Genomic DNA, 27,317 nt, shown 5'->3' on the forward strand with positions numbered 1-27,317 from the left:
AAAGAAGAGAGGCCAAACATGGTGACTCAGACCTTTAACTCCAGCACTTAGGAAGCAGAGGCAGATGGATCTCTTTGAGTTCAAGGCCTCCCTGGTCACTTACAGATTTCCAGGACAGCCAGGACTACACAGTAAGACCCTATCTCAAAGTAGACATTCTGCTTTCTGCATTGTAATTTATTTTGTGTATGAGTGTGTGTGTGTGTGTATGAGTGTGTGTATGAGTTTTAGTGGGTGTGGGTGTGGGTGTGAGTTTTAGTGTGTGTTGGGGTACATATGCCACATTATTATACATGTGGAGATCAGAGAACAACTTATAAGATTCAGTTCCCCTTTCTGCCATGCAGGTTCTGGGGCCCCAGCACCAGGTGCTAGGCGCACTGCACAGTTGAGTCTCCTTGCTGGCCTGGTGCCTGCCTTTTGATAACAAAGCCAGAATGAGGTGGGGTGTGTAGCGGCTGGTTTTGTGTGTCAACATGACACAGGCTGGAGTTATCACAGAGCAAGGAGCTTCAGTTGGGGAAGTGCCCCCCACAAAGGTATGTACTACAAAGGGCAGAGCTAGAGAAGTGACCCAGGCCCTTGGAGGAGCCTAGAAGATTGTGAGCGGATCCCAGACATTGGATGGTTGGAGTTTGATTTTGCTTTTGATTGTGACTGTGCCCTGATATTTTTCACTCTTGAAGTAAGAAGGTATTTTAGTAGAGCCCACAGTTAAGAGACTTTGAATTTTTAAAAGACTTTGAATTTTAAAAGATATTGGATATTTTAAAGGTATTGAACTTTTGATATGTAAAGACTGTGGGACTTTTAAAGTTATTTAGATCTTGGGGATGAATAAGAAAGTAAGGGTTGAGGCTTAATAGTGATATGTTTGTGTGTCAAGTTGACAAGGGGTCAATTGTACCGGCTGGTTTTGTGTGTCATCTTGACACAGGTTGGAGTTATCACAGAGAGAGGAGCTTCAGTTGAGGAAGTGCCCCATGAGATTCAGCTGTGGAGCATTTTCTCAATTAGTGATCAAGGGGGGATGGCCCCTTGTGGGTGGTGCCTTCCCTAGGCTGGTGGTCTTGGGTTCTATAAGAAAGCAAGCCAGTGGTGGTGGTGCACGCCTTTAATCCCAGCACTTGGGAGGCAGAGGCAGGCAGATTTCTGAGTTCAAGGCCAGCCTGGTCTACAGAGTGAATTCCAGGGCAGCCAGGGCTACACAGAGAAACCCTGTCTTTAAAAAAGAAAGAAAGAAGCCGGGCGGTGGTGGCGCACGCCTGTAATCCCAGCACTCTGGGAGGCAGAGGCAGGCGGATTTCTGAGTTCGAGGCCAGCCTGGTCTACCGAGTGAGTTCCAGGACAGCCAGGGCTACACAGAGAAACCCTGTCTCGGAAAAAAAACAAAAATCCAAAAAAAAAAAAAAAAAAAAAAACCCAAAGAAAGGAAAGAAAACAAAGAAAGGAAGAAAGGAAAGAAAACAAAGAAAGAAAGGAAGGAAGAAAGAAAGAAAGAAAGAAAAAAAAGAAAGCAAGCTGAGCAAGCCAGGGGAAGCAAGCCAGTAAGGAACATCCCTCCATGGCCTCTGCATCAGCTTCTGCTTCCTGACCTGCTTGAGTTCCTGTCCTGACTTCCTTTGGTGATGGACAGCAATGTGGAAGTGTAAAAGCTGAATAAATCCTTTCCTCCCCAACTTGCTTCTTGGTCATGATGTTTTGTGCGGGAATAGAAACCCCGACTAAGGCAGAGTGGCAAAGACCTATAATTCCAGTGCTAGAAAGGTAAAGCAAAAAGTCAGAATTTCAAGACTAGTCTAACTCCTGGCCAGCCTGGGCTACATAGCAAAAACCTGTCTAAAATTCAGACAGTCACACAATCAACTATTCTTTAAATTACAAAAAAGAGAAAGTCTGACTGAAAAACTCTATGAGGTTTTTTTTCTTAATGGGATGATCCTCATCTATAGTCTAAACAGAGTGGGAAGTTTGAAAATATCACTATGTAAATATATTTATTTGATTTTTTCTATTATTTTATATATATGCATGGTCTGCCTGGATGTAGATTTGTGTACTGTATATATGGATGCCTAGTACCTTAAGATCCCCTGGGACTGCAGTTATAAACAGTTTTAAACTGTCATTTGGGTGCTGGGGATCAAACTTCTAGAAAAGCATCTGGTGCTCTGAACCCCTGAGCTGTCTCTCCAGCCCTGTTCTGCTGTTGCTTATTTGTTTGTTTGTTTGTTCTGAGACTGAGTCTCACTGTGTAGCTCTGGCTGGCTTGGAACCTGTGAACCCGCTCTGTAGACAAGGCTGGTCTTGAACTCACAGAGATCCACATGCCTCTGCCTCCTGAATGCTAAAGGCATGAGCCACCACACCTGGTAGAATTTCATTTGACTCTTTCCCACAGATTGACCCAGTCGGTCTTACTGGGCAGAGGGAAATGCTGGGCCTGGGACTTTGTATGAAAAAATGCCATTTCTGGGCATTCGTAGTAGGTTTGGAAACCAGAAGGAAGTTTGCTGACTGACGATGTCCCCAGAGACCGCAGAATAGCATCAGGGAAAATACCGCCCACAGCTGTTGACAAACATTGCTAGGGTGCTTTAGTCAGGGCCCCACAAAAAGGCAGATGCTTGTCGGAGATGGCGTAATAAATAGATGAAGAATCGATTTGAAAAAGAGAGGTTCATCCTTGGACCTGACACATTCCCTTAGGCCAGAACTCATGCCAAGTTCTAAGCTTCGTGGTCCTGAGTCACACAGATATGACAGACAAGCCATTGGGCATAAGAGGAGGCAGCCTACTGTGACGGGCCTGTAGTAATGACCTCATTCCATCTTCAGGAAGTCTCTAGTCACTCTGCAGAAGCATTGTGGGAACTACTTAACAGGCAGTAAAGACATATAACTATATAGCTACATATATATCAAAAATTTAAAATAGGGGCCAGAGAGATGGCTCAGCAGCTGATAGTACTTTCTACTCTTTCACAGGACCTCAGTTCCATTCCCAGCATCCAGCTGGGAGGCTCACACTGCTTCTAACTCCAGCTTCAAGGGATCTGACTTCCTCTCTGGTCTCTGTGAGCTGCCACGTGCACAGGCACATACTATACATAAAGAAATGTTTAAAAAGTTATGCCAGGCGATGGTGGTGCACGTCTGTAATCCCAGCACTTGGGAGGCAGAGGCAGGTGGATTTCTGAGTTCGAGGCCAGCCTGGTCTACAGAGTGAGTTCCGGGACAGCCAGGGCTATACAGAGAAACCCTGTCTCGAAAAAAACAACAAAAAACAACAAAACAACAAAACAACAAAACAACAAAACAAAAAACAACAAAACAACAACAAAAAACAAAAAAACCCAACCCCCCCCAAAAAGTTATTTATTTATTCATTCATTCATTCATTCATTCATTCATTCATGTATGGATGTGGTGTATGGCTACACATATAAGCCAGGACCTTTGAAGCCTGTGTTATAGACAGTTAGAGCCTCTCAGAGTGTATTCTGGGAATCCAACTCTAAACCCTGTCAAAGAACAGTACATATACGTGACACTGAGCCAGCTCTCCAGGCCCATCAAATAATTTTTTAAATTATTTTTAAAATTTTTTTAAAGATTTTATTTATTTATTATATATAAGTAAACTGTAGCTGTCTTCAGACACACCAGAAGAGGGCATCAGATCTCATTACAGATGGTTGGGAGCCACCATGTGGTTGTTGGGATTTGAATTTAGGACCTCTGGAAGAGCAGTCAGTGCCCTTAACCTCTGAGCCATCTCTCCAGCCCCATTTTTTAATTTTTTTATTCTTTTGGTTTTTTCAAGACAGGGTTTCTCTGTATAGCCCTGACTGGTTGGAACTCACTCTGTAGGCCAGGCTGGCCTCGAACTCAGAAATCCACCTGCCTCTGCCTCCCAAGTGCTGGGATTAAAGGCAGGTGCCACCACTGCCCGGCATCAAATATTTTTTAAACAATTTTTTTAAATTTATTTATTCACTTTACATCCCAATATCAGCCCCCTTCTCCTTTCAGCCCCCCTCACACTGATCCTCCCTCCATTCCTCCCTCCCCTTCTCCTTTGAGACAGGGGAGCTCCCCCCCCACACACACACACACTAATTCTCCCTACTTTTTCTCCCTTTTCCATTGATGGTTTTGGCTTCTTTGCTGAAAATCAGATGTCTGTATGTGTGTGGGTTAATTTCTTGGTCTTCAATTTGATGCTATTGATCAACCTGTCTGTTTCTATACCAATACCATGCAGTTTTTATTACTATTGCTCTGTAGTACAGCTTGAAGTCAGGGATAGTGATACCTCCAGAAGTTCTTTAATAGTTCAGGATTATTTTAGCTATCCTGACTTTTTGGGGTTTTTTGTTTTTGTTTTCATATGAAGCTGAGAATTGTTCTTTCAATGTCTTTCAATGTCTGTCAGTTCACTGTTGGACTTTTGATGGGAATTTTGTTGAATCTGTGGGTTGCTTTTGGTAAGATGGTCAATTTTCACTATGTTAATCACACCAATCCATAATCATGGGAGATCTTTCTATCTTCTGATATCTTTCTCAATTTCTTTCTTGTCATACATGTCTTTCACTTCTTTGGTTAGAGTTAAACCAAGATATTTTATATTATTTGTGGCCATTGTCTCAGCCCATTTATCATTTGTATAAGGAAGACTACTGATTTCTTTGAGGTATTTGTCAACTGTAGAAGTTCTCTAGTAGAATTTTGGGAGTCACTTATGTTTACAATTATATCATCTGCGAAAAGCAATACTTTGACTTCTTCCTTTTCTTTCTTTTTTTTAAAGGATTTATTTTATTTATTTTACTTATGTGAGTACACTGCAGCTGTCTTCAGACACTCCAGAAGAGGGCATCAGATCCCTTTACAGATGGTTGTGAGCCACCATGTGGTTGCTGGGATTTGAACTCAGGACCTCTGGAAGAGCAGTCAGTGCTCTTAACCGCTGAGCCATCACTCCGGCCAGGCTTCTTCCTTTTCAATTAGGATTCCCTTGATCTCCTTTACTTGTCGTATCGCTCTAGCTATCACTATATTGAAGAGATGGGGAAAGAGTAGACAGCCTCATCCTATCCCTGATTTAGTAGAATTGCTTTCTCTCCCTTTAATTTGATATTGGCTATTGACTTTTTGTCTATTGCCTTTATTGTGTTTGGGTATGCACCGTGTATCCCTGATCTCTCCAAGATTTTGAAATAGTTTTAGATTTGGTCAAAGGCTTTTTTCAGCACCTAATTAGATGATTATGTGGGTTTTTTCTTTCAGTTTATTTACATTGATGGGGTTTTTTTTTTTGTATATTGAACCATCCTTGTATCCCTTAGATGAAGCCTACTTGATCATGGTGCATGATGTCTTTGATGCGTTCTTGGGTTGGTTTGCAAGTATTTTGTTGAGTTTTTGCATGAATGTCCATAAGGGAATTGGTCTGAAATTCTCTTTCTTTGTTAAGTCTTTGTGTGGTTAGGGTAACTCTGGCCTCATAGAATGAGTTTAACAATGTTCCTTCTGTTTTTATTTGTGGAATAGTTTGAGCAGTATTGGTATTAGCTCTTTTTTGAAAGACTGGCAGAGCCGGGCAGTGGTGGCACACGCCTGTAATCCCAGCACTCTGGGAGGCAGAGGCAGGCGGATTTCTGAGTTCAAGGCCAGCCTGGTCTACAGAGTGAGTTCCAGGACAGCCAGGGCTATACAGAGAAACCCTGTCAAACAAACAAACAAACAAAAAAAACCAAATCAAAAAAAAGAAAGAAGGAAAGAAAGAAAGAAAGAAAGAAAGAAAGAAAGAAAGAAAGAAAGAAAGAAAGAAAGAAAGAAAGAAAGAAAGAAAGAAAGAAAGAAAAAGAAAGACTGGCAGAATTCTTCACTAAAACTATCTGGCCTTGGCCTTTTTTTTTTTGGTTGGGAGACTTTTAATGACTGCATCTATTTCCTTAGGGGTTATAGGACTGTTTAGTTTACCCAATCTTGATTTAACTTTGGTGATTATTATCTGTCTACAAAATCATCCATTTCTATTAGTTTTGCCAGTTTTGTGAACTACAGGCTTTTGAAGTAAGACCTAGTGATTCTTTGAATTTCCTCAGTGTCTGTTGCTTTGTTTCCCTTTTTATTTCTGATTGTCTTAATTGGGTACTGTCTCTCTGCCTTTTAGTGTGACTAAGCGTTTTGTCTACCTTGTTGATTTTCTCAAAGAACCAGCTCTTGGTTTTATTGATTCTTTGTATTGTTCTTTTGTTTCTTTCTTTTCTTTTAAAAGATTTATTTTATGTATATGAGTACACTGTAGCTATACAGATGGTTGTGAGCCTTCATGTGATTGCTGGGAATTGAATTTAGCACCTTTGCTCGCACAGGTCAACCCTACTCGCTCCAGTCAGCCCTGCTTGCTCTGGTTAACCTTGCTCACTCAGGCCCAAAGATTTATTTATTATATGTAAGTACACTGTAGATGTCTTCAGACACTCCAGAAGAGGGCATCAGATCCCTTTACAGATGGTTGTGAGCCACCATGTGGGTGCTGGGATTTGAACTCCGGACCTTTGGAAAAGCAGTCAGCTCTTAACTACTGAGCCACCTCTCCAGCCCTGTTCTTTTGTTCCTAACTGAACAATTTTGGGCCTCAGTTTCATTATCTCCTGCCATCTACTCCTTTCGGGTGTGCTTGCTTATTTTTTCCTAGAGCTTTCAGATGTGCTTTTAATTTGTTAGAATGAGAATTCTCCAACTTTTTTTTTGTTTTTGTTTTTTTGAGACAGGGTTTCTCTATATAGCCCTGGCCCCTGGCTGTCCTGGACCTCACTCTGTAGACCAGGCTGGCCTCGAACTCAGAAATCCACCTGCCTCTGCCTCCCAGAGTGCTGGGATTACAGGCGTGTGCCACCACCGCCCGGCTTTGTGACTGCTTATATGGCCAATTTTGGAGAAGATACTGTGAGGTGGTAAGAAGGTATATTCTTTTGTGTTTGGGTGAAATGTTCTATAGATATCTGTTAGGTCCATTTGAATCATAATCTCTGCAAATTTCATTATTTCTCTGTTTATTTTCTGCCTCAATGACCTGTCCTTTGGTGAGAGTGGGGTGTTGAGGTCTCCCATATTAATGTGTGGGGTTCAATGTGTGATTTAAGCTTTAGTACTGAGGCATAGATGGTCAGAATTGAGATGTCATCTTGGAGGATTTTTCCTTTGAGGAGTATGAAGTGTCCTTACTTGTCTCTTTTGATTACTTTTGGTTGAAAGTATATTTTATTAGATATTAGAACAGCTACTCCAGCTTGTTTCTTGGGTCCATTTGCTTGGAAAACCTTTTTCCAGCACTTTTCTCTGAGATAATATTTATCTTTGTTACTGAGATGTGTTTCTTGTATTCAGCAGAAGGATGGATTCTATTTACATATCCATTCTCTTAGACCGTGTCTTTTTATTAGGGAATTGAGTCCATTAATGTTGAGAGATATTAATAACCAATGATTCTTAGTTCCTGTTATTTTGATATTGGCAGCAGTGGTTGTGGTGGTAATAGTAATAGTAGTAGTAGTAACAGTAGTAGTAGTAGTAGTAGTAGTAGTAGTAGTGTGTGTGTGTGTGTGTTTCTCTTCTTTAGGTTTTGCTGTGAGATGATTAATTTCTTATGTTTTCTTGGGTGTAATTACCTTCCTTGTGTTTGAGTTTTCCTTCTAGTATCATTTATAGGGCCGGATTAGTAGGAAGATATTGTTTGAGTCTGGTTTTGTCATGATATATCTTAGTTTCTTCATCTATGGTGATTGCAAGTTTTGCTGGTATAATAGTTGGGTTGACATCTGTGTCACTTAGTATCTGCAAGACATCTTCCCTGGCCCTTCTAGCTTTTAGAGTCTTTGTTGAGAAGTAGGATGTAAATCTGATAGGTCTGCTTTTATTTGTTAGTTGGCCTTTTCCTTTTAGCTTTTAATATTCTTTCTTTGTTCTGTACATTTAATATTTTGATTTTTATGTGGCGGGAGGATTTTCTTTTCTGGTCCACTCTGTTTGGTGTTCTGTACACTTCATATACTTTTATAGGCATTTCTTTCATTAGGTTAGGAAATTTTCTTGTTGATGATGTTTTCTGGGCCATTGAGCTGGGAATCTTCTCCTTCTATTCCTGTTATTCTTAGGTTTGGTCATTTCATGGTGTCCCAAATTTCCTGGATATTTTGTGTCATGAACTTTTAAAATTTTGCATTTGCTTTGACTGATATATCAGTTTCTTCTATGGTATCCTCTGCACATGAGATTCTCTCTTCTGTCTCTTGTATTCTGTTGGTGATGCTTGTGTCTATAGTTTCTGTTCTCTTTTCTAGGTTTTCCATTTCCAGGATTGCTTCCATTTATTTTCTCTATTGCTTCTATCTCCATTTTAAGGTCTTGGAGAGTTTTATTTATATCCTTCACCTGTTTGTATTTTCCTGTATTTCTTTATATGTATTTGCTTCCTCTTTTAATGCCTCTACCTATTTAAGTGTATTTTCCTGCATTTCTTTAAGGAATGTATTCACCGCCTCTTTAAAGGCCTCTATCATCTTTATAAGTTGAAATTTAAGATCATCTTCTCGTACTTCATTTTTATTAGGATATCTAGGGCTTGCTGTAGCAGGATAGCTGGGCTCTGGTGGTGCCATATTGCTGATTGTGTTCTTAAACTGTCCTTTAAGCATCTGGTTTTCCATGATATTGGCTGGATGATCCTGATGGCAGCAGGGCTTCTTGGGGAGATGTGGGGAGCTACAGGACAAGACCATGAAGGTGAGAGGACCCGACTTTGGGGGCCGTGCTTCAGGCATCAAGAAAAATGATGGCCTTAATGTTTAAATGGGGAGATGCCTCAATGGATAAAGGCATTGACTGCTCTTCAAAAGGACCTAGAGTCAATTCCTAGCACTCACATAACACCCATAACTCCAAATCCAGGGACTCTCACGCCCTCTTCTGGCCTTCATAGGCTCTGCATGCACGTGACACAAACACAGATGCAGGCAAAACACCAATACATGTAAAATAAAAGTAAATAAATCTTTTTGAAACAAGAAAAAATGCTTATCAGGAAAACACTTTCAGAGATGAGTGATTCGCATCTTTAATTACATCATCAGAGGATGGAGACGTCACACCTGCAGAGTTCACAGCCAGCTGTTTGAGGTCCGTCTCCTGGGCAGCATGGCAACACACGCCTGTAATCCCAGCACTCTGGGAGGCAGAAGCAGGTGGATTTCTGAGTTCAAAGCCAGCCTGGTCTACAGAGTGAGTTCGAGGACAGTCAGGGCTATATTGAAAAACCCTGTCTCTAAAAAACCAAATAGAAAAAACAAACAAACAAACAAAAAAAAAACAACAACAAAAAAAAGAGCTGGCTTTTGTTCCAGTGATGTGTGTGGCCTTCTCCTTAGGACAAGGCCACCTGTCCTCAGCCCAACCTCCAACCTGGACCAAGCAGACTCTGACAGCATCAGATTCAACAGCCAATTAGTGGTCTAGACACTGGAGATGTAGCCAAATTGGCAAAGAGCTTGCCTATCATGTGCAAAGCCCAAGTTTAATGTCTTAACTGCGTAGAACAGTCATGTGGGTACATGCTTATAATCTCAGCACTCAGGAGACGGAGGTAGGGGGATCTCTCAGCACTCAGGAGACAGAGGTAGGGGGATCTCTCAGCACTCAGGAGATGGAGGTAGGGGAATCAGAGTATCAAAATCACCCTTGGCTACAAAGTGAGTTTGAGCCAGCCTGGGCTATGTGAGGCACTGGAGAGTGAGGGGGAGAGAGAGAGAGAGAGAGAGAGAGAGAGAGAGAGAGAGAGAGAGAGAGAGAGAGAGAGAGAAAGAAAGAATAGAGAACACACCTTTAATCCCAGCAGTACTTGGGAGGTAGAGCCAGGCAGGTGTCTGTGAGCTCAGGGTCAGCCACAGCTGCACAGTAAAACCCGGTCTTGAAAAACAAAAGCAAAGCAAACAAAACCCATAAGATCTATCTAATTAAAGCTACACAAGTGTCATTACAATCTAATTTTAGAATATTTGCATAATTTCCTAAAGAAACCTATGCTTAATGAGTTATTTTGAAATCACTTTAAAGAAAAGAAGTGCCAGATGTGGTATACAAACCTATAATTATCAATAAACTGTGAATTTGAGGCCAGCCAGGGCTACAACGTGAGTATGAGATGTGCCTACACCACATAGCAAAAACCTCAGACTCTAAGAGGGTGAAGGACCCGAGAGCTGCATCTCAGCTGGCAGAGTGCTCGCCTAGCAAGCATGAATCCCCAGGCTCAACCTCTACCACTGTAAAAAGTCATGTGCGACGATGCACACTAGGGGTGTAGAGGCAAGAGGGCCAGAAGTTCAAGGCCATCTTCCGTTACATAGCGAGTTTGAGACCAGCCTGGGCTACACAAGACCATATCTCAAAAAAATTAGACCATATCTAACCAGAGCGGGACCTCCCTGTGCCCTAGCTGTCAGGAAATAGAGGCAGAAGTATCAGGAGTTCAAGACCCGCTTCAGTGGCATAACAAGTTTGAGACTACCCTGAGTCACATGAGACCCTGTCTAAGATAAAGTAAAATAATCACAAAAACAACCCCCCCCATAAGAAAACCAAAACCCTGAAAAGAACTAAATGTGTCAAAAAAATAGAGAAGTATTTAAAATAAGCTATGGCATGTGTATGCGTGCATGCACAACTCTGTATGAGAGAGAAAGAGAGAGAGAGAGAGACAGACAGACAGACAGACAGACTGGGGTTGAATTTAGGGCCTTATAACACACTAGACAAACATCCCAATGTGCAAGGCAGGACTTGAATTTTTTTTGTCCTTATGTCTTAGCCTCCTAAAGAGCTCAAAACACAGGCTAATGCTATCACAACCTGCTAAAGTGCAGTTCATAGCTGTAAAGAAATGTTTCAGATTTAGGGGAGGGCTTGGCTATGTGTTCAATTTTTCTAATTTCCATTAGATGGCACCATTGTCAAATTTCTGTAATTTTTAAAGTTCAGGGATGGAACCACTCCGTTCACCTTTGCCTTGTATTGTCTTGATTTGACTTTTTCTTTTCTGGAGTTACTTGGAAGGATGGGGGGGGGGAGGGGGATAAGCTAAAGCTATTTAGTCCTGGGCTGAAAAGTACCCAGAATGTATGTGAAGACCGCCACATAGAGCAGGTTCCTGATTGTCAGCTACTTTAAAATTACTCTAGAATTTGGAGCAAGCTGAGGTCTTTGTTACCTCTTTCTTCATCGATAACTCCTGTATGATCTTTATTTCATAAACCTCATTATTAGAAGATTTTATCCAAAATGTCATTGGCATAGTAGTAGATCCTCTCATATCTATCCCCAGCATTTGTAGGATAGATATGAGAGGATCCAGAATTCGAGACCAACCTAGGCTACACAGAAAGACTTTGGAGGTCTGGAGGCCTGGAGATCGTTGTGTAAGCCACACTGGCTTTGAACTCACAAAGGTGCACTTGCCTCTGCCCCCGGAGTGCTAGGATTAGGTCCTGTACCACCGTGCCCAACTCTGTCTACCTTCCTTCCTTCCCTCCTCCCTCCCTCCCTCCTTTCCTTCTTCCACCTCTTTCTCCCTCCCTCCTTCCCCCTTTCTTTCTTCCTTCCTTCCTTCCTTCCTTCCTTTCTTTCTTTCTTTCTTTCTTTCTTTCTTTCTTTCTTTCTTTCTTTCTTTCTTTCTTTCTTTCTTTCTTTCTTTCTTTCTTTCTTTCTTTCTTTTCAAGACAGGGCTTCTCTGTGTAGCTTTGGTTATCCTAGAACTCACTCTGCAGACCAAGCTTGTTAGTTAGAAGGCGGCTCATTTCTGGACAGATCACTCCAGACCAGCACAGTCCCACTAGAAGAGATTTAAAAAAAAAAAAAAAAAAAAAAACTAGATGTGTTTAGGGGGTGGGGTGGGGAATAGTGAAGAAGAGAAGAAAGATGAAAAAAGAAAAGAAGGCAAGAGGTTGGGTCTCTGTCTTTTATTCGGGCCGTGATGTAAATGCCAGGTAATGATGCGCACAGGTGAGGTAAACGCCAGGAGTTTGTAGCGGTTGCCATGGCAACAGACGCAAGTGTGTTCTTGTCGTCTAGGGATGACGTCATCGCTGGATTCCGAGGCTTACTGTAAGACAGCTTCTAATGCTAACAAAGCTGTCCTCAGACTCACCTGATCCACCTGGCTTGTATTTTGTCTGGTTTTTGTTTTGTTTTGTTTTGTTTTAAAGCTTGCGTCTTTGTTTTAATGTGTAGTGCCTGTAAGTGCACCACATGCATACAAGTGCCGTGGGGGCCAGAAGAGGGTGTTGGATGCCCTGGAATCGGAATTATAGGTGCCGCATGTAGGTTCTGGGAACAGATAGAAAGCAGCAAGCACTCTTAACCACCCAGCCAGCTCTCCAGAGCTGAGTTTCCTTCCTATTCTGGGGTACACTTATAAAAATATTTTCTTTCTCCCACCATCCAAAACTGAAGATTGAGCCTAGAGCCTCAAAATGCCAGGCAAGTTCCACGCTACTATACCACAATCCCCATTTTGATTTTGACGTTACCTCCGATTGCTTTGGACTCTGTGGCCCATCAGCCCCGGAGTTGGGCTTTTCCTGTGTCAGCCGCTGCAGTAGCTTGGATCACAGCCCTGTGTCTACAGCTGTAGCTTAAAACTACATCTTGTTATCTGAAATTCAAGTGTAGCTGGGCATCCTCTACTTTTACTAAGTCTAAGGACTCTATATGTTGTAAATATATGCAGTGTACAACCAGCACCCCAATTCAGTCTCAGAAACTTTCCATCATCCCAAAAGTTCTTTCTTGTTCATTTGCCACCGCTCCCCAAGCCCAGGTTTCTTTTGGTTTATTATGTTCGTAGGTTTGCTTTGGTTTATAGGGGTTTTTTTTGGGGGGGGGAGGTTGATTTGTTTGTTTGTTTGTTTGTTTGTTTTTGAGACAGTGCTTCTCTGTGTGGCTCTGGCTGTCCTGGAACTCACTCTGTAGAGCAGGCTGACTAGAACTCACAGAGATCCCCCTGCCTCTTCCTCCAGAGCATCACCATACTCAGCAGAGATAACTATTCTTTTTTTTTTAAAGATTTATTTATTTGCCGGACAGTGGTGGCTCATGCCTTTAATCCCAGCACTTGGGAGGCAGAGGCAGGTGGATTTCTGACTTCGAGGCCAGTCTGGTCTACAGAGTGAGTTCCAGGACAGCCAGGGCTACACAGAGAAACCCTGTCTCAAAAAAACAAAAAAGCCACCCCCCCCAAAAAAGATAAATTTATTATTACATGTAAGTACACTGTAGCTGTCTTCAGACACACCAGAAGAGGGTGTCAGATCTCATTATGGATGGTCATGAGCCACCATGTGGTTGCTGGGATTTGAACGTAGGACCTCCAGAAGAGCAGCCAGTGCTCTCAACCGCTAAGCAATCTCTCCAGCCCCAGATAACTATTCTTTTTGTTTGTTTGTTTGTTTGCAAGACAGGGTTTCTCTGTATAGCCTTGGCTGTCTTGGAACTCACTCTGTAGACCAGGCTGGCCTCGAACTCAGAAATCCGCCTGCCTCTGCCTCCCAAGTGCTGGGATTAAAGGAGTGCACCACCACCACCCAGCCCCAGATAACTATTCTTAAGAGGTGAGAACTGGCTGTTGCACAATTTAGTTAGTGCTAAATCATTTACATGTGGAATTTTATTTCATTTTCAAGTGAGGCCAGGGAGAAAGTTGCCCTGGGTGAGGTTTGCCTGTTGGCCTCTGGGTTGCGCGTGGGTGGTTATTTCGATCTCTTGGTGTTCCACAGATGGGGCCAGGCGGGGTCTCTTCCAGTTCCAGGCAGGGGGGGCTAAAAGGGAGGGGATGGAAGACATTCAGAAGGGCCTTGTGAGCCCACCTCATGCTACTCAGACAAAATGCTGGTCCTTTGTTGTCTGCACTAATCATAAAGGAATGTATATCCAAAGGAAATATTAGGGATAATATGCCTAGGACTGTGCTCAGGGGTCAGAGCATAACCAACGCTGGGATACCTTTCCTAACAGCCATTAAGAGTCAAGGCACGGCAGCCTGGTCTGTACAGCAAGCTCCAGGACAGACAGGACTACACAGAGAACCCGTATCTCAAAAGAGAAAAGAAAAGCCAAAGCATTTTGATTAGGGGTGCCCATAAAGATGGCCCCTGCTCATTTGATATTTATGCACCTACTTAATCTGTATGTCATTTTTGTTTTGGTTTGGTTTTTCAAGACAGGGTTTCTCTGTATAGTCCTGGCTGTCCTGGAACTCACTCTATAGACCAGGCTGGCCTTGAACCAAACTCAGAAATCTGCCTGTCTCTGCCTCCCAAGTGCTGGGATCAAAGGCGTGCACACCTGGCTTGTGTGTCATTTTGCCTGCATGTATGTCCACAGAAGCATGTGCATGCCAGGTGTCCTGTGGAGTCACAAACTCAGGCCCCTCTGGGAGAGCAGAAGCGTTCTTAGCTGCTAAGCCATCTCTCCAACCCTCCTGCCTCAGCCTCTCACGTGGGAGGATTATGAACATGCACCACCACACACAGCTGACTCAGGCTATTGAGTTATCTTTTTAAGTTATCGTCCTGTGTGTGCGTGCATGGAGCGTGTAGACAGGCGCAGGTGCCACGGTGCACGTGTAGAGACCAGCGGGCAGCTTAGCAGAACTGGTTCTCAGTTTCCACCATTAGTCGGATTCTGGGGTGGAACGCAGGTTACCCGGCTCACACCTCTACCAGCCAGCCGAAGCATCTCTCAGACCCGTGACTTCTGCTTTAAAGCAACAACAGCAGAGGTTGGCCATGGTGGTGCACACTTTCAATCCCATCACTGTGGCTTGTGAAGAGGAAGAGGCAGGCAGAGCTCTGTGAGATGGAGGCCAACCTGATGAGTTCCAGGACAGCCAGTGAAACCCTGCCTCAAAAATAAAACAAATCAAAGAGAGAGAGAGGGTTGGGATAGGTCCTTTTTCTTTCTTTTTTGGCATTAAAAATTCTGTGTTGGCTGGGCAGTGGTGGTGTTTGCCTTTAATCCCAGCACTTGGGAGGGAAAGCCAGGTCGATCTCTATGAGTTTGAGGCTGGCCCGACCTACAGAGTGAGTTCCAGGATAGCTAGAGCTTCGTAGTGAAACCCTGCCTGGAAAAAAAAAAAAACCAAACCAAAAAACCAAAACATGTGTCCATGTGTGCATCTGTCTGTCTGTCTGTCAGTCAGTGAGTGTAGAGGCATGTATGACATAGTGGACATCCTGGTGTGGTCAGGACAGCCTGCTAGCATTGGGTCTCTCCTTCCCACCTTCCACCATGTGGGTACCAGGAATTGAACTCAGGTCATCAGACTTAGCTGCAGCAACTCTTTATCTGCTGAGCCATCCCACCTGCTTTTTGTTGTTATGAGACAAGGTCTTTCTTGCTCTTTGTAGTTCTGGCTGGACTGGAACTCCTTATGCGGCCCAGTCCACAGCAGGTAATTCTCCTGCCTCAGTGTCAGGAATTCTGGGGGTTGTAGGTGCCCCCATGCCAGGCCATGTTGGACTTGCATTTCTGTAGACCCAGACACAGGCCTTAGTGTCCCAAGCCTCCAACCACCCTGGCGCCTGGAGTGGGTTTGCAGGGAACCCAGAGAAGGGAAAAATCCTGGAGCTAGCTCCCTTCCCAGTGATTTATCACTATGGAAACAGAGCTCTCTTCCGCTGTCCCTGCTGCTGCTGCTGGGGACACATTGTTGATGCCACAGCAGCGCAGGTCACAGTTCCTTCCTCTTTCCTGCTGCAGAAATGCCACAGTAACCTACGTGGCCTCAGGGCTGCCACTCACACCTGAAGGACCAGGGCTTGGGAAAAACAATCAGGCTGTATTCCCCTGGGCTCCAGGGACCTTCTGGGTCAGCGAGGACCTGAACAATGCTGGCACAGAACAATACAGCCTCAGTGGCCCAGCCTTCTCCTTCCTTCAGGGGCCTCTGGAGTCAGGGGGTTAAAAATGGATCTACAGTTCTCAGGTAGAAATGTCAAGGCCCTTTGTGTGGTCAAAGGCTCAGTATGGGTGTTACCGGCTTGGGGGACCTCGGTAGGAATCTGTTCTCCAATTAAACCTGCAGATGAGTTCTTCATATACCTATGCCAGATTTGGGGACAAAAGGTCACAGGGCAAGAACTAAGAGGATCCCAAAGACAATGAAGGAAGCCCCTTAGTTAGGATATTTCAACACTCTGCTAGCATGGCGGTCACTGGCCACTTACATCACCAGGTCCTGAGGAGTAGTGGGACAATGCTAGTCCTTCTTCTGGCTCAGAGGATGTTCCTCTGAGTGCTTAGGGACCAGCGGAAGCAGGGGGCGTCCGTACTACACTCCACAGCTTGAAGGGTCTCACAAAGTCCTACAGAGCTGAAGGTCATGGGAGTCCCCAGATGCCATGATACCCCAGCCACACTGCCCTCAGCCCTTACATCCTCCAAGGACAGGAGACTGCCTCCTTCCCCTTTAAAAAGAAGATATTTTAAGCAGAGCCAATAAAATATTCATGTTTACATTCAGTAAACAGGATAAGGGGACTAACCCTTTGTCCTGTTTCCTCAACTGTAATATTCAGTATGGGCGATCCTGGTAGCACAGGCTTGCAGAGGCAGAAGGAGGAAGATTGACATGAACTCAACACCAGCTGGCCCCACGTAATACCCCGTCTTAAACACCATAAGGGGGGCAATCCCGTGGGCTCTATCCAGAGATCTGACTTTTCCTGGTGTTACGTGTGTTCTTTGTGTCTGCATGTGGGTGAAATTCTGTGTAGCTTTGTTACCTGTGTAGATTCGTGTACTAGGAAACCAGGCAATAACCAGGCATAAGGTCCCATGAGATGGCTTGGGAGTGGAAATGCTTTCTGTGGAAACCTGACAACTGGAATTGATTCCCACAATGCATGTGAAGGAGGAAGGAGAGAATTATCTCCACAAAGTTGTCCTCGACCTCCCACATAGATGTGGCTTTCATATGCCTGAATGCCATGTGCACACACGAGGCTAAAAATAAATTTATTTTATAGTTTATTAGTCAGTTACCCACTGAGGAGCATTTACTTTCTCAAGAAATCTGAAATTGAAATCTCCTTGCTGTGAGCACTCATGTGTTGTAGTGTGTGTGTGTGTGTGTGTGTGTGTGTGTAAGCATGTGTCACAGTGGGAGATGAGGTCAGATCCTGTATTCTCCTTTTATTCCCCTTTCCACCCTTAGGTGGGATTCTGGGAATTCAGGACACCAGGGTGACATCTTTGGTTGGCAAGAGCCTCAAACCTCCCAGCTATCTCTTGCTCTTTCTGCTTTGTTTTGTTTTGGTTTTGAGACAGGGTCTTCTCCATAGACTAGGCTGGTCTTGAACTCACAGAGATCCACCTGCCTCTACCTCCTAAGTGCTAGAATTAAAGGTGTGCATCACCAAGCCTGGCCCTCTTAGCTATTTCAACTAGTCCATTTATTTTAATTAAAAAAGTCTTTCTTTTTAAATATTTATTTATTTATTATATGAAGGTTCGCTGTAGCTGTCTTCAGACACACCAGAAGAGGGCGTTAGATCTCATTACAGATGGCTGTGAGCCACCATGTGGTTGCTGGGAATTGAACTCAGGACCTCTGGAAGAGCAGCCAGTGCTCTTAACCTCTGAGCCCCAACTGAGCTCTAATTGAGCAGGCACTGAACATCTGGAGGGTGCTCCCTAAGACCCGGTACATTTCCCACCCCAGTTTTAGCCCTGTTCACGTGGCTCCTGGCTTCATCCCAAGTCACATGACCCCCACACCATCCACAAGCATCTTCTCCTGTGCATATTCTCAAAGCCCCAACTTGGCTGCCCTTTTAAAAAAATGTTTTTTTAATGTGTCTATTTATTTGGATTGTGTTTAATCGGGTAATGAAGCTGTGAAGAAACAGGAAGCAGCGAGACAGCTGTATAGAACGGAGTGAAGAATTGCATCCTAGAGTAACCTCGGGAACTAAGTAGTTCATATTTAGTGTGCTTAGACATTTTCAGACTTTGACCCCTTCAGCTATGTTCTAGGCCAATGTTTTTTTCTATTGTGTGGCATTTCAAGATGTCTGAAATGATTTTCTTCTCCAAGCCCACAGAGGAGTCAGGGCTGGAGTCAGACAGCCGGTGAAGGGGTGGGTGGTGGGTGGGTGGGGTTGGGGGTTGTTGGGGGGTTCCAACTAAGACCGCCATTCCAGCTAACTCCACCTTCCAACACAGTCAACTGTGGGTCACCTGTGGGTGCTCTGGCCAAGTGCACAGTCTCTCTGAGAGGTTCCTTTCTTTTGTGAAAGTGTGAGGTGAAGTGGCTGGGAAGAGGGTGGGGGTGGGGGAGGGAGATGGAGGGTGGAGGGGGAATGGGGGTGGGGCTCACACTTGTAATCCCAGAGGCAGGAGGTTTGGGAGAGGGGAGTGTGGTTCAAGTAGTTCAAGACCACCCCAGATGGATTGCTGGGGATTAAGAAATTCATTATAAGGGTTATTAACATCACAGACATAGAGGCAACAGCATTCTGGGGTCTCTCAGAGCCTGCATTTCGAAAGTGACATCTCATCCTCCTTTCAGGGCATAAGCCTGCAGCCAAGAGCCAGGGAAGGAAAGTGGGAGCGGGGTGTGGCACCAATACCACCTTTGATCAAAACTCACTTCCTGGGTAAGAGATGCTCCCTGGCACTAGGGACACACTTGTCTCCAGACGCCTGTTGGTACCTGTGAGAAGAGATGTCTGTAACAGGGAGAAAGGAGAGGGAAGAAAGGAGGGGGAGGGAGGGAGGGAGGGAGGGAAAGGAATAGCAGTAACAATATGCTCTAGGTGGGCCTGGTGCTGCAGGCCTGCAAAGACAACACTCTGGAGGGAGAGGCAGACTGACCGTGTCTGTGGCCAGCCTGGGCAACATATCTAGAGCCTGTCTCAATAAATAAATGTTAGTTATTATGTGTGAAACATAAGGGTCATAGCAGTCTTGTGTTAGAGGATAATTCTTGAAAGTCACAACCTCAAACACATATAAAGTAATTAATTATCATATATTTTATTTTCTTACCAACTGATGCAATCAGTGAGATTCTACATCTGCCCAAAAGGAAAATCAGAAGAACATATATAAAAAAATCATACACACACACACATACATACATATACACACATACACACATATGCATACACACATATACACACATACACATACATACATACACATTCATACACACACATACACTTACATACACACACATACATACACATACACACATATACATACACACATATACACACACACATATACACACATACACATACATACATACACATTCATACACACATACACTTACATACACACACATACATACACATGCACACATATACATTCATACACACACATACACTTACATACACACACATACATACACATGCACACATATACATACACACAAATATACACACATACATACATATACACATATACACATATACACACACATATGCGTGCGCACGCACATGCACATGCACACACACACATGAATACACACACACATACATACACACACACATACACACATACACACACCACACATACACACATCCCGCATACACACACATATATACACACATACATACATACACACATATACACATATACATACATACACGTGCACACGCACATACACATGCACACACACACATGAATACACACACACATACATACATACACACACCATGCATACACACATCCCGCATACACACACATATATACACATACACACACACACACACACACACACACACACTCATAATCCTAGCACTGGCAAGATGGATGTAGGAGGATTACAATAACTTCACGGTTATCCTGAGCTACACAGAGAGTTTTGGTCCACCTGGGCTACAGAGTGAGACCCTATCTCAAAAACAAAACAAACAACAAACTAATATATATGCATGTATGAGTAGCCAGATGATAGACTAAAAGACTAATTCATCTGGAGATACATATTTTCCACGAAAGACATCGAAATGGATGCCAAATCAATCCACTTGAGCAGGTCAGCACTGAGCTCTGCCATCCTCATCCCGTACAAGTCATGTCTTTCTGGACGTCAGTCATCCGTGTCACCGCCAATTGTCAATTCTACAATCTAGGGAGACAGAGAGTATTCAAAGACAAGCGGAAGGCATGGATAATCTATAGATTCACTCTACGAGAGAGCTGGTGAGATGGTTCCGTGGGAAGGCGCTTTGCCACCAAGACCAACATTCTGAGTTCAGCCAGGCCGCACACGACAGGGAAGAACCAACTCTTTCAGTTGACCTCTGACTTCTGCATATACATTGGCAAGTGCGTGCCCCTGAACTAAGTGCTTGTCAACGCCCAGCACCCCCTGCCCCCCCCGACCCAGACAGGGTTTCTCTGTGTAGCCCTGGCTGACCTGGAACTCATTCTGTAGACCAGACTGGCCTCAGAAATCCTCCTGCCTCTGCCTCCCAAGTGCTGGGATTAAAGGCGTGCGCCACCACTGCCTGGCAATGCCCAGCTTTTATTGGAAACGACCAGGAATGTTGTTGATCTATTACAAATTTTTTCCCAACTTTTTCTGATACTTGTTAATTTGACATAAAGTTAAGTCAAAAGGATAACATGTGAAATTACCTAGCTCTCTGAAGACCTCTCCCTCGACCCCTTCTCTCTGTCTCTCTGTCTCTCTCTGTGTGTCTGTCTGTCTCTCTCTGACAGTCTCATGCAGTCCTGGCTAGCAGAGAGTTAATATAAAGGGAGGCTGACCTTGCGAGCTGGGGCACGAGGAAGACGTGGGTCCAGGGGCCTGCCTCCTTTCCATGCTCCATGAGATGGAGGAAGATAAATCTTCAGACTCTAAGTGGCAAGTAGACATGTGTAATGTAGGCTATTTATAAATCCACTTAAAAGGTAAAGCTATCTCCCCTGCCTGTTTGCAGCCCCACATCATTCCCTGACACAAAAGACCAGGAAATTCCTTCTGCCCTGTGCACACACGGGATCTCCACCCTTCCCCCATGAAGCGTCTGAATGGTGCTCTGACACAGTAAGAATGCCTACAGACTCAGAACTAAAATGACCCAGCAAAGTGGCCATGCACAGAGGAATCCACTGCACACAAGGTTTCCAAACTGTGCACTGCACTTCCTAAACCTGTGAGAGTTAACTGTAAATACATAGACTGTGCTGGGTGATTTAGCTAAGCAGCGTCCGGGCAGGGGTGGTTGCTGTCTGAGTTGGTTGAAGCACCCATGTCATTGTCAACCAGGGGAGAGCAGTGCAGCCTTTGCTAAAGGCCATCCATGGGTCAGGGATGTGAGGAGTGGGTCACGTTTTCTAGAGAGATCTCGTAGAGCGCCATCGGATCTGTGATTCTTTTCCTCCTTCCTGGCTCTGAGAATCAAACCCAGAGCCTTGTATACTGCTGGGCTCTAGGCATGAAATACAGCAGTGAGTCTTCCATAAGTTGGCATGGAGGCACACGCTTGCAATCCCAGCACTCAGAAGGCTGAGGCAGGAGGGGTGCTGTGAGACTGAGTCCAGCTTGGACTACAAGAGATCTTCTCACAAACAAAACAACAGCAAAAATTCTTCATTCGAGCCATCAAAAAATATATTGAATAGGACAGAGAGAACAGCTAGGCAGGCTGGGAGCAAGCCCTAGGGCTCTTCCTGTCTGATATGTGACTGTTTCCTTCCATTGTGCTGTTCTTGTATCCTGCAGGGAAGCTCCTTAGGCAGGAAGGTAAACAAACACAAAACAGCATCAGGAAGTCCCTGAAACTGATCAGATTTACCTGACAGACTAAACAATGAAGACTGCTGAGAGTCACTCTCAGACAAGCCAAGCTTTGAAGAAGACTTGAGACCAGAGCAGCTGCCCAGAGCTGGCAGAAACCAGCTGAGCTGCCTGGAAAAGGTTTAGCCCAACCAAATCACTTGGAAAGGACATTTCTCCAGCCTTGTGAACCGCCTGCAGGCTGTGCACTGTGCTCCAGGTTCCAAGCTTTTGTAAGCTGTCACCCATTCTGGGGTGGGCCATTTCTATTTTTTTAAGTAACCCCCTCACCCATAGTCCTGTAAGTACATCTAGTAAAACCCATGGTTCGCCAAGGTGGACTTTGGTCTATCATGGGCTCCCCATTTGGAGCGAGTAGATGTGTGTATTGGGACTCCCCAGGAGAAGTCTTGTCACACAACATGTCTCTGCCTCCCCAGCTCTGCTCCATTTTTTATGTGGGTGCTGGGAATCAAACTCAGGACCTCATGGTCCTGACGAGCTGAATGCTCATATCACAGGTTGCAGCCACTATGCCCAGTTTACACAGGGCCAGGGATGGAACCCAGGGCTTTGTGTGTGTGTGAGGCCAGAATGCTGCCAACTAGTCCACATCCCAGCCTTAATTTTTTTTTTTTTTTTTTTTTTTGGTGACAGGGTGTGGTTATATGTTCCAGATCAGCCTACATGTTTCTTGATATTTTAATAGACCATTTTTCCCTCTTAAATCCTCTGAACTGTTTGTAAAAAACAGGCCTATGTCTGTAGAAGGGCAGCAAAAAAGCCGGCCATTATTCTGTGCCCTGACCTCTTGAGTTCTGCTTTCTTTTTTTCTCCAGTTCTTATTACAGTCCAGACATCCAGCTTTTAGAAGTGGCTTCCAGCTTTTCCTGGGCCATTAGCAAGACGCTGGCCACTGCTAGATGTATGGTGTGGAGAGAGAGGGTCTCTTGAGCAGCAGGCCTCAAAAGTGCTGTGTAGGCGGGGCAGTGGTGGCACACACCTGTAATCCCAGCACTCTGGGAGGCAGAGGCAGGCAGATCTCTGAGTTCGAGACCACCCTGGTCTACAGAGTGAGTTCCAGGACAGCCAGGGCTACACAGAGAGACCCTGTCTCGAAAAAAAAAACAAAATCCAAAAAAACCAAAACAAAAGTGCTGTGTAGCAGAGGGTGGCCTTCAACTCGTGATCCCCTGCCTTAGGTAAAGGTTGCAGATTTGGGAGTTAGTCCCTAGGGTCAAGCAGCTGCTGGGGCTTGCTGGGAAGGAAAACACTTTGGCCTTCTCCAGCCCTACTCCCCTGAGGCCAAAGGGCTCAAAGCCAGAAGCTTGAAGAGACTCTGGACTTAGGCTGATGGTTCAGTTTCTTTTCTTTTCTTTTCTTTTCTTTTCTTTTCTTTTCTTTTCTTTTCTTTTCTTTTCTTTTCTTTTCTTTTCTTTTCTTTTCTTCCCTCCTTCCTTCCTTCCTTCCTTCCTTCCTTCCTTCCTTCCTTCCTTCCTTCCTTCCTTCCTTTAATTTCCCCCTCCACCTTTCTTTCCTCTCCCAGGAGGGAGCCTAGATCCTTGTATCTTCCATGCAAGGGCCTTGTCCCTGAACTGCCTTCCAGACCTGGTCATAGAGGGCTTGAGGGGAGGCGTGGCTAGAGACCATAATCTGTGTTTGTCAGCTTGTCTTTCTCGGTAGATTTAGCATTTGCTCAGCAGCCAACTTAAACATCTGGATCAAAACCAGGTGATAAGCTAGTGACTGCCCGTCCCTTCTCCAGAGTTACTGTTTGTACCCAAGGTTCTCCTCCGGCTGACCTCTAGATAACTGCAGCCATTTTCTCCCGGCCGAGCTGTTCCTGGCAGAGTAAACTGCTCTCTAAACTTGAGATAAACCAAATTAAAGGCTTCCTCTTATTTTACCAAATTTCCCTTGGTAGGAGATAGAAAGGAGAGAGAGAGAGAGAGAAAGAGAGAGAGAGAGAGAAGGGAGGTGGAGGACGAAGACCAGAGTTGGTTTGGCTGTTAATAGCGTTACTGTCGCTGTAGTAGCAAGAACCACCTCTGTCCACTACATTTAAGCATCAAGACTCAGGCTGGAAGATAGTTCAGTGGACAATGTTGGGGTCACAGCAGGGGAGGGGCACACAAATAATGAGAAAAGACCACCAAAGTCAGAAATAAACCCAAAACAATTTTATTCATTGAGGGAAAATGCTAACCAGTCAGAGTCGAGGTCAGGCTCAGAACTGACAGCAACAGCCCTGAAAAAGCAGGAGCAAGTCTCCTGAATCATAAAATCGCAAGCAGATGTTCAGGGGACAATAAAGAAGAAATTCATAGAGGGTTAGTCCTAGGATGGGACTTTTTACAATATAGGCCCAAAGCTACTCCAAGGCAGCGGTCGTATCTCAACTTTTATGGGGTTAGCGCAGACTAGGTGGTTTTACTAGAAGTGAAAAGAGTAAATAGGGCTTGAGGGTTTGTAGTAAAACAGGAGCAGCAGAGGACCGCTCGCAGTTACTCTGGGCTCTTCATATCCCCCCCACACCCCCTACACCCTCGTTGTAACTGAATCAAACCCATGTGCCGCTCTGATCATCCTCTGAGGCTAGCACCGAGCGAGAATATTGAGACCTGAGCACCACCAGCTTAAAGCTGGAGGATCTATCATGGACAAGGCGAATGAAAGTATTAACAGCAGCAAAAGTATCAGTAACGGTCCAGCTTTGGCTGATAGCAGGGTGTGGTGGGGTGGGGGAGGGGGTGGAGGCGGAGGGGGGGCGGACCAACTAAAAAGTTTATGAAACCAAGAGAATGATTGCTGCCTTTCTTGTCTCTCAGTGAGAGGCTTGTTCTTAGCTCTCTTAGGGTGTTTTTGATAACACCCAAACGGTTGGCATGGAAACAGCAGGATTCACTCAATGCGGCAAATAGCCCCCCCTCCTTCTTTTAGGAGTCTGATCCTTTTCTGTTTTGTAGCTTACCTGCCTTTGGAGATATGAGGTTGCCACCTGAAGGTGGAGGAGGTCCTTTTCAATGGCCTCAGGGAGGTGATGGTGATTGACTAGTGACTAAAGCAGCTGCTCCCAGGGTAGCAGAGCCAGCTGTGCCCAGTCCCACCAGCACGGGGACCAAGACAGGAGCTGCTCTCTTATGTCAGAGCCCCAGGGGGTACTGATAAATGTTCTCTCCCCACAGGGTCTTCATAATAGTATACCCGTGGGATGATCCGGACTAAAATACAAAGTACCGGACTATTATTACTGATGAAGAGGCCAGTAGACAGACAGTGGTATAGTCCAGTGGTGTAGGCAAGCCAAGATCCCTGAGAGGCAGCTAACTGGTGGGAGTTGCTTTAGCTGTGAGAGTTGGAGGACTCCTGGACTATATATATATCAGGGAGTCTACGTCAACGAATAAGGGATCTTATTTAAGGGGTAGTGATGGGAGCCAAAGCAAGTGGCGTTTCCCTGGATGTCCCCCAGAGTAAGTGGGGTGGTCACTCAGGGACAGGTTGTCCTATTAATCAGGGACACTGATCTAAGCATTTTGAAAAGATGAGTTGGGGCTGGAGAGATGGCTAAGTGGTTAAGAGTAACTGCTCTTCCAAAGGTCCTGAGTTCAAATCCCAGTCAACCACATGGTGGCTCACAACCATCTGTAATGGGATCTGATGCCTTCTTCTGGTGTGTCTGAAGACAGCTACAGTGTACTTTACTTATTATTTTATAATAAATAAAATAAATCTTTTAAAAAAAGAAAAGAAAAGAAGGCCAGGCGGTGGTGGTGCACGCCTGTAATCCCAGCACTCTGGGAGGCAGAGGCAGGCGGATTTCTGAGTTGGAGGTCAGTCAGCCTGGTCTACAGAGTGAGTTCCAGGACAGCCAGGGCTATACAGAGAAACCCCCGTCTTGAAAAAACCAAATCCAAAAAACCAAAAAAAAAAAAAAAAAAAGAAGAAGAAGAAGAAGAAGAAAGAAAGAAAGAAAGAAAGAAAAGAAAAGAAAAGAAAAGAAAAGAAGGTTTATCCAGGAGACCCAACCCTATGTAAAAAGGCCACTTAGTTCTCAGACACAGCCCTCAATCAGTTGTGAGGTGAGGTTAGCATTGGTAGAATTAAGGAGGAAATAGGTACTATTCAAGCAGGGGATCAGTTTGATTTAATGCATCGGCTTGGCTTGGAGAAGTAGCATTGCTTATCATCGGGACCAGATACATATAGAGTAAGTGGTGTGGGCAACAGATGGTCCTATAAGGGACCTATAGGAAGGACAGGAGCTTTGACCTGGGAGCGCTGTATTGTGAGCGCCATCCCACAGCCCACACTCTCCTCTGCTGTCTGAATCCCCAGGCTCTTCCTGCATCCCAAACTCTGCAAATCCGCGGATGGTCCCCTGCTTTAACTAGGATGCTTTAACTAGGATTATAATAGGGTTACAAGTCTGGGACTGTGTGCAGGAATTATCAACAGAGGTTGAAATTGTTATGTGGGGGTCTTGGTTAATCCCACAAGCAGGGTCCCAAGTTTCACATCCCTAAGATGGACACCAATACTGGCTTTGGTCACTGCAGTTGGTACTATTGAAAACTTTGTGACAACTATTTAGCTGTTGAGAGGTCTTTATATCCTTCTTTAAAAGGTTTACCTTAGCTAGGATAAGCCGTGATGACGTCAGCGTTGGCCATAAGAGACATAATTGGCCTTAAAACCGGAAGGGCCCTTATGTGTTTGGACTATCACAGATATTAGGTGGCTTGTCCAATAGTCTCCAGATAAAGGTGCAAGCAGGACCGAGTGACATCCCAGGAATTAGATAAAAGTAAGCCAGAAAAGTTATTGTGGCCTGAAAGCCCTTAATCTTATCTTTAGTGGGTTGTTGGACTATCCAGAGGCTCTTCCTCCATCTGAAGTCCGGGTTGTCTCATCTTCTTTTGAAATTCCTCTAATTCAGGATCTGATGATGGGGGGTAAACCCCGCAAGGAGGGCAAATCTGTTAGATTAACTTCCTGATTCCTTTGGTGAACGGGAAGAATTGTGGTCCCATTTCCTGGAGGGAGACTAAGAGGCTTTAACCAAGAGGGCGTGGGGCAACCAGGAGAGAGCAATGGAGGGGACCTGGTCCAGAGGGTCAGGACGGCTGAAGAACACATCTTGAACCTTAAGGATGAACCTGAGCTCAGAGGCCCCCAGCCTACTCAGAAGGTGGGCCATTGCAGGGAACAAAGGGTTTGAAGTCAATCCGCCATGACAGCTGCGGCAGCTGCAGCACCCTTGATGTCCTGAAACCGGGAAAGAACAAGTTCCACAGGCGTCCAAGGCCGTGAGGAGGCTTGAGTCATATGTAGAATCAACTCAGTGGCTAAGACGCCTGAGGAAGATGGACGGTAAACAAGACAGAAGAAAATGAAGGTGTCGGACAGAAAACCAGCCGACACGAAGGAAGAACACTGTGTGTCAGTCTACAAGGAG

General features: G+C 44.8%; 1 protein-coding gene across 10 annotated transcripts in view; it reads left to right on the forward strand.

Annotated features, from left to right (window-relative positions):
• The first annotated feature begins 367 nt into the window (after positions 1-367).
• Positions 368-27,317, forward strand: part of Pecam1 (platelet and endothelial cell adhesion molecule 1) — a 97,143-nt gene continuing 70,193 nt past the window's right edge. For 4 of the 10 annotated variants that reach the window (XM_052196386.1, XM_052196387.1, XM_052196388.1 and 1 more), the window contains exon 1: positions 368-539. The gene's annotated coding sequence lies outside the window, so the exon portion shown is untranslated. The remainder of the gene's footprint in view (positions 540-27,317) is intronic. The other 6 variants (XM_052196391.1, XM_052196395.1, XM_052196390.1 and 3 more) reach the window with 2 other exon arrangements.

This window comes from Apodemus sylvaticus, chromosome 10 (assembly GCF_947179515.1).
Source record: "Apodemus sylvaticus chromosome 10, mApoSyl1.1, whole genome shotgun sequence".
In the NCBI taxonomy this organism is placed as follows: Eukaryota; Metazoa; Chordata; class Mammalia; order Rodentia; family Muridae; genus Apodemus; species Apodemus sylvaticus.